This window comes from Colias philodice, chromosome 6 (assembly GCF_061535455.1).
Source record: "Colias philodice isolate Cphi_HAF_F1 chromosome 6, ilColPhil1 Martin Lab GWU primary, whole genome shotgun sequence".
Classification (NCBI taxonomy): domain Eukaryota; kingdom Metazoa; phylum Arthropoda; class Insecta; order Lepidoptera; family Pieridae; genus Colias; species Colias philodice.
Window position 1 is genome coordinate 5,135,630 of NC_143091.1, and position 8,848 is coordinate 5,144,477.

The window sequence follows — 8,848 nt, forward strand, 5'->3', positions numbered from 1 at the left end:
CTCTGTTGGGTCAGCTTGCAGGTTATACTTGTAGGTCATAACATCTTACCTAACATATTTTAACCGCATAATTACCACAGTACCTACTTATTTTAGTGTCTCTGATAACAATAGCAACTTAAAAAACAACTGTTTGAATAGTTAATTAGTTAATAATATCCGCATTATGTTTGAAGTTGTTGAAGTTCTGTAAAACTAAACGTGTGTTTTTTATGTGATATTTTCCGAGAGAGATATTTTCCAAGTCAGAGTAGTTCTTTAGGCCAAACATATTTTGGCAGGATGTATAGGTATGTAGATATGTTTTTTTCTACCATTTATTAATTCAACAAATTTAATCAGCCTCTTTCTCTTAATTTACGATTTTCTTCGATTATATGTCACAAGCGCTAATAGGTAGGTATTAACACAGATTAATAATAATATTATACTACGTATGTATTATTGTAAAGTATAAACTAAACCACATCTAAAGCTTTTTTTGCTACTGAAAAATAATGTAAAATGAAAAAGGTGCTTTGGTCGAGTGTACGATTTGAATGGATGGAGCAAGCGAATTAAGGTTAAATTCTTGTAGTACTCGACCACAGCCTAGATGCTATATGCTGAGTGTAAGTTTTATTAATTATTTATTAATTACTCACATTTTATATTTGTGTAAAAATATAAAAAGGCTACTTAAACAATTTATTCAAGTCAATATTTCCCTAGCTAGGTTACTGGGCAACCTGTATTTAGGAGAAACTGCTTGCCTCTAAAATAATTTTACAAAAAGCCTCTTCAAAAATTTAACAATGTACCAAATTACTATAAATTATATACAAACTAGCTTTCCGCCCGCGGCTTCGCCCGCTTTGTCTAAAACCTAATAAATTATATACTAAAACCTTCCTTGACAAACACTCTATCTACAAAAAAAAATTGCGTCAGAATCCGTTGCGTAGTTTTAAAGATTTAAGCATACAAAGGGACATAGGGACAGAGAAAGCGACTTTGTTTTATACTATGTAGTGATGATATACATATTATCGGTTGTTTTTCGTGAAAGAGTAACTTCATTATCTATGTACATATATCATTTTACGATAGGTACCTTTACAAAAGTTATATTCGCAGTTCGCTGTATGGTTTTCGAACTAAATTAGTTACACTATTGTCCCTTTATTGTGACAAAGACCTGTTCACGACATATTATGCTGTTTGCATACAAAAAGGCTTACTTATATATATATGCTTTTGTATATTGATTTATTTTTGATGTTGAGAAATTTTGAATTTTGAATACTGAAATAATTATTTGTTATTAAAACAAATATACTTATTAGCCTTGAGCAAAACTGCGTGGTTCAAAATTAGGGGTACCTTCAGGGTGAATTCTTTAAATCTGTGTTCATGTCTATAGCTTCATAGTTCCTTAATTTTGACATTTTTAATTTTCGTTGATAAGAATGGACTGAACAAGGAACAAGGTTCCTTGTTCCGTGTTCGCATCAAAAATGGGATTGATAGTCGGATAGTAACATATATAAAGAGATCTATATTTACATAATATTGACTTAGGTATATTATTAAAAAAAATTGACTGCCCTCTCTATCTAGATTCTAGATACCTGCCTAGTTGCGGAAATTTGACGAAGACGTGAAAAGCTAATTTAGCATAGAAATGTTCTTATAAATTCACTGTTTAGAAACACATTATATAAACCGTATAAGTAAATGAAGCAGGACACATGAATTTACACTCTTATTGTGTGTAAATTCAACTTGTCCTTGTAAGTGTAACAGCGTTGTTCACGTTCATTAGTATTAAAACGTCGTAGTCAAATCAAAATTACGTTTTGTAAGCGCTCGTTTGTTTAATATTGGCGCTATTATGTTTAACAAAGAAATAAATCACTGTCATCCGTAATAGAGCCAAATATTCAGATTCAGAGCTACCTATCTGCTATCATTAGATGTTTTTTCTACATTTGACGTTTTATAAATTCGATTCAATTGAATATATTTTTAAATATGCAGTTTATATAGCGAGGTGACATGTACATATTAATTTGATTATGATAGTGGTTTAAATTAATCGTGACTTCGTTAAGAAAAGTAGAGCCTGATGTTCCTAAATGCAGCGTCACTCCGTAGTTAAAATTCGTATTTATTGGCTGTTTTCAGCGAGTCCGAAGGTTAAATGGCATCGAAAAATTGATTAAAACAATAAAATGAATATTAAATGAATTGCCTAAATGTATATATACCTACCTATTATACAAAAATTAAAGAGTATCCAATGTATTTTAATGTAGCAATACCTACTACGTTACTGGTAGGCGGTAGCCCGTAGCCGGTAGCTGTTTGTAATGTTACACTGAAATCTATAGTTTTGTATTCTTATTCCTCTATTACACCACGTTTTAAATTACCCATCAAAGCGATTTGCCAAGTTACGTTGGCCGGGTTTTAGTATTTTGATTTTGCAATAATTTTTATATTCCACTTGCGTGTGACTATAAAGTTTATAAAGAACAAGTGACTACTTTATAATGGAGATCCATCAACGTGTGTGGATTAATAAGTATAATAAAAGTATATAAATAATGTTGTGTAGGTATGTTTAGAATTTTCCTTATATATTTTTAACTGAAGTAACTCTATCCACTTTAACGTGTCGTGGAGCAGCTCTATTTTCATTTTAGGAAATATTTTCAATATTTTGCGATGTTCTTTACAAAACAAAATGATCAAACAAAAGAAATGATTTGTTATTAGATATTATACATGTAAAATTAAATTTCGTTTAACACTTAACAAGTAAACTGTTGTCGTCAACTATCAAACTAACAACCTATTACCTACTAGTTCTTAAGTAGTTCACTCTAAATTCCTATTTCTCACGCCATCCGCACGTTGTTTCCAAGTAGAATGAAGTGATAGGTATAATGACTTACAATTTTCTAGATTGAGAAAATTTTAACTGAAATATTGTAAGCACTATTGCATTCTGCGCATCGTATTTATGCTTTGTTCCTAAATATAATATTATGAATATTTATTGGAAACTACCAACACTGGAATAGCACAACCGGGTAAAGCATTACAAAGCATATAGGTAAATGAGCTGTTACAATTAAAGATTTCTGCACTGTGCATTACGAAACCTTTTTGCTATTATCTATTTAGGTTAACCTTTTATTTAGTGGGATAAAAAGGCTTGTTGATCTGTGATTAATCTTTATAAGTAATCCTGTCGGCTTTCGCTGCGTCGCATTACCAAGATGTAACAAAATGGTTTCAGAAGGTGGTACTAATACTTAACTAAAGGAAACAGAAGTAAATTAAACAAGTAAACAGTGCATATTTTCATCACTTCGTCAGTCACAAGTATTTGTACCTTATTCCAAATTTATAAAGTAGAATTATGTACGTATATATCTGTCAACTGTGGTAGAATGCTACACCATTATCATAAACACTTTAAATATTTGGATATCCTCCAAGAACAATTTACGATTCATGAAAATATCAAAACAGTAATAAACCCTATTACGATATATTTTTGTTGGAACTTATTTTAGGCTACTAACACATAACTAAACTGAAATAAGTATGTATGATGAAGCCTTGTGGAAAACACAAAGCTATACGTTTACAATGTAAACACAACAACATAAGAGTAATTCCATCTATAAATTATAAGTACCTAGATTTAACATTTTTTCAGTGTTGTATTTTTGAAATAACAATGTATGCAGGAAATGTATCTTCCAATTGCACCCAGATAGCTAAACATGTGGGTGAACTATTTTTTATAGTTTTCCTTGTAGGTAATCACTTGTACAGTGTACTAAAACTAAAAGCCTTCAGAATACTACCATACTCTTTTTTTCACTTGAGATGTTCTTAGTAAAGTCTTAGTATAACAATTATTTTTCGCTGAGCAATATATTTTTACTATTCAGCAAAAGAGTAGACGATACTCGATAATTAGGATAAAAAAGATGAGTTGCTCAAGAAGAACATTCTGTCGGAAATTTTTGAAAATTAGGTATTTGAAAAATTATCTCTGACAGTACTCTTCAAGCGCTCGCACTCGCGATATGGACAAGCTATACATATACTTTGAGGTTTGGCCACAGTTTGGCTCGCACATATTCCTCCAATACTATTTGATTAATTTAATTATTTAAACGATTTCATATAAACTTAATAAGATGGAAAAATGTATTTTTTTTCGCAATGATATAATATATATATCTAGAAAACACTATAGTACAATACTACCATTATCCGGATAATTATTCACCATACCAACTGCGAAGAAAAGGTGGAGTTCTCAAACAACTTTTTTATGACCACCAAGACATGTAACATCTTATACTACTCACTATTAAATATTCGAAACGTTGAATTAAATAATATAATGAATAAATCTCGTTTAAAAGACTTTAACTTCTAAATACTAACCGCATTTCTCTTAACATCTATTTAACGTTCATTGACTGAAAAGGATAATATTGCAGATAACGACGATGAACATATTTTTACAGGTATTGATATATTTTTAACCGACTTCAAAAAAAGGTGGAGGTTATCAATTCGGCCGGTATTTTTTTTTATGTATGTACACCGATTTAACGACGACGTTTCTGAACCGATTTACATGATTCTTTTTTTTTTTTTTTGATGCGGAATGGTGTCGAATTGGTCCCATAAAAATTTTATTCGGATAGGCTCGCTAGTTTTTATATTATGAGCAAATAACTTTGGTTCACGGTAACCGATTGAGCTGAAATTTTGTATACTTACGTATGTAAATTATTGGATAGCGATGAAACATTATCATGACATAGAGCCGATTTGATGATGGAATCGGGAGGCCATAGGAACTCAGTAATATATTGACTCAACTTTATCGACTTTGGGCTTGTTTGATTCGTGTTGAAAAATACACTAAAAAGTAGCACTAAGCACTTAGTATTAAGCCGGTGCACAGACATCAAATCTATTTAGTAAATAGCACATCTAAATAATATGTAGTAAGTAATTAAATAAAATATCAAATCTTTTTTATTTTTTACTTTTCCCTTTTTTGAAGTCGGTTGTTTTTAACGTAGTTATTTTTTTGAAGTGAAACGTTTCTTGAAGCTGAGAAAATCTAACTCATAGGCAGAGCCAACAAAAGATACAGTGGTTTATACTGCGAATTTTCGCATATTTCGACATTCGCAAGGGAATCAAAACCTAGAGGGTTGAAATTGTAAAAAGCAACGTCTGATAGCACAGAAAAAGGAAAAAAACACAAATTTAAAGTTACAACGTAATAAAAAATAGGTTTAAATACGGAACGGTGCGCGAGTCTGACTCGCCCTTGACCGGTTATTTTTTTTTTTTTTTTTTGTATAGCTACTAGCTATCCGCCCAATGCTTTGCCCGTGTATAATATAGGAAATTCTAATGGAGATGTTTCCCCGTGATAAAAAGCAGCCCTTAGTTTCCATATATCTCTATTAAAAATAAATGTAAGTATATATTTTATGACATAGGTAATAATTTATAATGAGTTTATTTTATTAATTTGGTGATGAATTCTATCTAGTTAATAATTAATAAATAATAGAAATATACCTTTTTTGAAATAATCGATTAGGTACGAATCTAAACCCCCATATTTACCTTCTTTATATTCTGTCTGTTTATTTACACGACGCAATAGATTATGAAATGAATTTCAATAAAGTATCATGTAAATAATGGCGATCATGGACCATGGTCATCATCAAATATATTATTTTTCCAGAAGATTAATTATTATTGACTATTGTATTTAAACCGGAAAATTAATGATCAGTGACATCCATATTCCAAACCGAAGTTCCTATGTCAACAACATATTTTGGAGCCAATAAAAAAGACTTAGTTTTTTTATATTATCGTTTAGCTAAGTTAAAGTTAATAAGAATAGGTCGGTAATACCTACTTATTATACGACTGCCCAAAAAGGCGAGGAACGTAACTAACTTTAGGTTTATGAAGGTCTATAATGTCGGTGTAACTTCAAAGCAGTAGCAGTTTATGATATTATTACAATAAGATTTTAAGAATAAAGGTGCAGCTATAACTTATTGGCTCTAACTTATCGGAAGTGGCACGTCGAAATATGGCTGAGTGGCCACATTTTACTTGACTTGTCTCTTTTTCGCTCACAATAGGCGAATCTTGACATCTAATCAACATCTAATAGTGTGTTTGAATGCGTTCCGTTTTTGTAGAACCTTTTAATTAATATCATTGCTACCAGTATTTTAAAAGATTCAGGATTTGAATGTAAGCAGATAAATTGGAGATGAAAAATACGATATTTTTATTACTTTGTTTTTACATAGGAATATTTGTATTCTAAAATAGAATACCTACTCTTTAATATCATTGGTACCAGTATTTTAAAAGATTCAGGATTTGAATGTAAACAGATAAATTGGAGATGAAAAATACGATATTTTTATTACTTTGTTTTTACATAGGAATATTTGTATTAGGGTTGTAACGGAGGCCTACTTAGCGGAGGCGGAGGCGGATGCGGAGGTGAAGAGATTCGCCTCCGCGGATGCGGAGGTTAACGGAGGCGGAGGCGGAGGTGAAATTTGTTGGGAAAATATAAATAAATTTATGATTAATAGAGTCAGCAACATTTATTTATATTATATATAATGTGTACAATTGTACATACAATATACATGTTCATGATTCATCTTAGTAATCAAAATTGACAAGAGGCAAATTATATTTTACGAACAAAAGCTTTGCGGCTTTTTCGCCTTCTAAGCGGTGTTAAAGACGATGTCTGTTGTAATTTTACTTTTCGCGTTGTTCTTCTAATTTACAAAGCTCTTCAAATTGTTCTTTATGTATAGATTTTAAATGCCCTTTCAGTGATGTTGTTGTCCGGCCTTTTCTTGAATAATTTTTCCCGCAACTTTTTCATTTTGCATAATTATATATTATTATTATTTTATATTTGTATGTATATATTTATTTGTGCTCTGCCCTATTCCTATCCTTTACTTAATTTCTCTCTGTACAACCGGTTGTCTGGAAGAAATCGCTATTTAGCGATAAGACCGCCGTTTGTTATATTGTATCCTAGGCTAAGTCTCGATTTGTAGGTAATTTATCTTGAGCAATAAAGCATAAATAAATAAATAAATAAATTATCGTCTACTTCTACAAAGTACTGCCTAATTTCACTAGTGTTCGGCTTCATCACGTTATTTAAATAACAATAACTAATAATTATGCACAAAATTACTTAAAACAATCACGGCTCAATTGCAACTACGCGGTACCGAACGCTTTGACAAGTTGATTTTTGTTATTCATTCACTCACACTCCCACCACCCGCTTGGCCGTGTTCCCGCGGCTTAAGCAAACTCTCGACCATTTCACTTGAAAACACGCAGCCGAGCGGCCACGTCGCCTAGCATCGCTCCTTGCGCGTTGTTTGTGATCGTAAATGAACTTCCGATATGACTCCGCATAAATTTTGCGGAGGCGGATGCGGAGGCGGAGGTTAAATTCTTTGCGGAAGTTCCGCAGTAACGGAGGCGGAGGCGGAGTTCCGTTACAACCCTAATTTGTATTCTAAAATAGAATACTCTTTTATACTTCTATGAATATAAACATGTTTTATAGGCTGTAAACTGAAAGATAATAAAATTTTGCTCTTTATATTATGGCCTAAAGGTGCTTCTACATGGCTCGAGTACTTTTAAATATTGATTCAGATTTAAATACTTTATGCCTATAATTTCCTAATAAAACAAATATTTATATTAATAAAGATAATTTTTACGTTTTATCATATTGATAATTATGTAGGTATTATTAACATCGCAGGTTATCAAATTCGGATATATCGGGATAAATATGAAGGTCTATGTACACTACATTACACAATTATACTCATTGTTGAATTTAAAACGCTCGGTAGTACGTTTTAAATATAGGTATGCAATATTGTTTTCTTTTTATTATTTTCTGACTACAATTGTGCAGGAAATCATGTGTGTAAAAGAGATTTTTTTTTATATTTTTTGTGTAATGCTTTATGCTAACCAAATGTAGATACACGATAAAAATAATAAACATTTCACTATAAAATAATGCAATTGTATTTTTTTTTATTCAATTCTATGTTCAATGTACGAGTAAATTAATATTGGTAGTTTCAGTTACACCACTAAATTGTTTTTTTAGACATTTTCAGCGAGGACTTACTTACATTGCCACTATATCAACGATCAAAATTGAGGATAACCTATGTTTGGCGCAGAATTTTTTTGGTCTTTAGCATTTTTGTATGTACCTAATTTGTATATGTACCTACTTAGAGTCGCGAGTTGGATTCGCACTTGGGCGATTTTTTTTTTCGTTGATAATGAATTGATATTATTTTTTTTTTATTAATTAATACGTATGTGTGATATGATCATGATTGTTTTAATTAAATAATATAGGTGAATATCTATGTTACTCTACGTCTACGATACTTACCGTACCGGATACATACCTACCGGAAGATAATGTTTAAAAAAATATAAGCAGCAATAGAAATGAAATTCGCTGCAAATAATGAAATTGTTTTGAAATATTCTTTTGGATTTCCAAAATTTTTCCTCAAAAAGAAACAAGAACTATTCGCCACGCAAATTAACAATCGACCGCGCACATGCCTAAACGAAATAATAAAATATGTTTAGTAATTTTCTGAACATATTTAATAACTAAGTGCAGTTACAAATTACAATAGATTAGAAAGCGAAGAGGGGCGGTGCGGCGAGTGCCGACGTATGCTTAGCT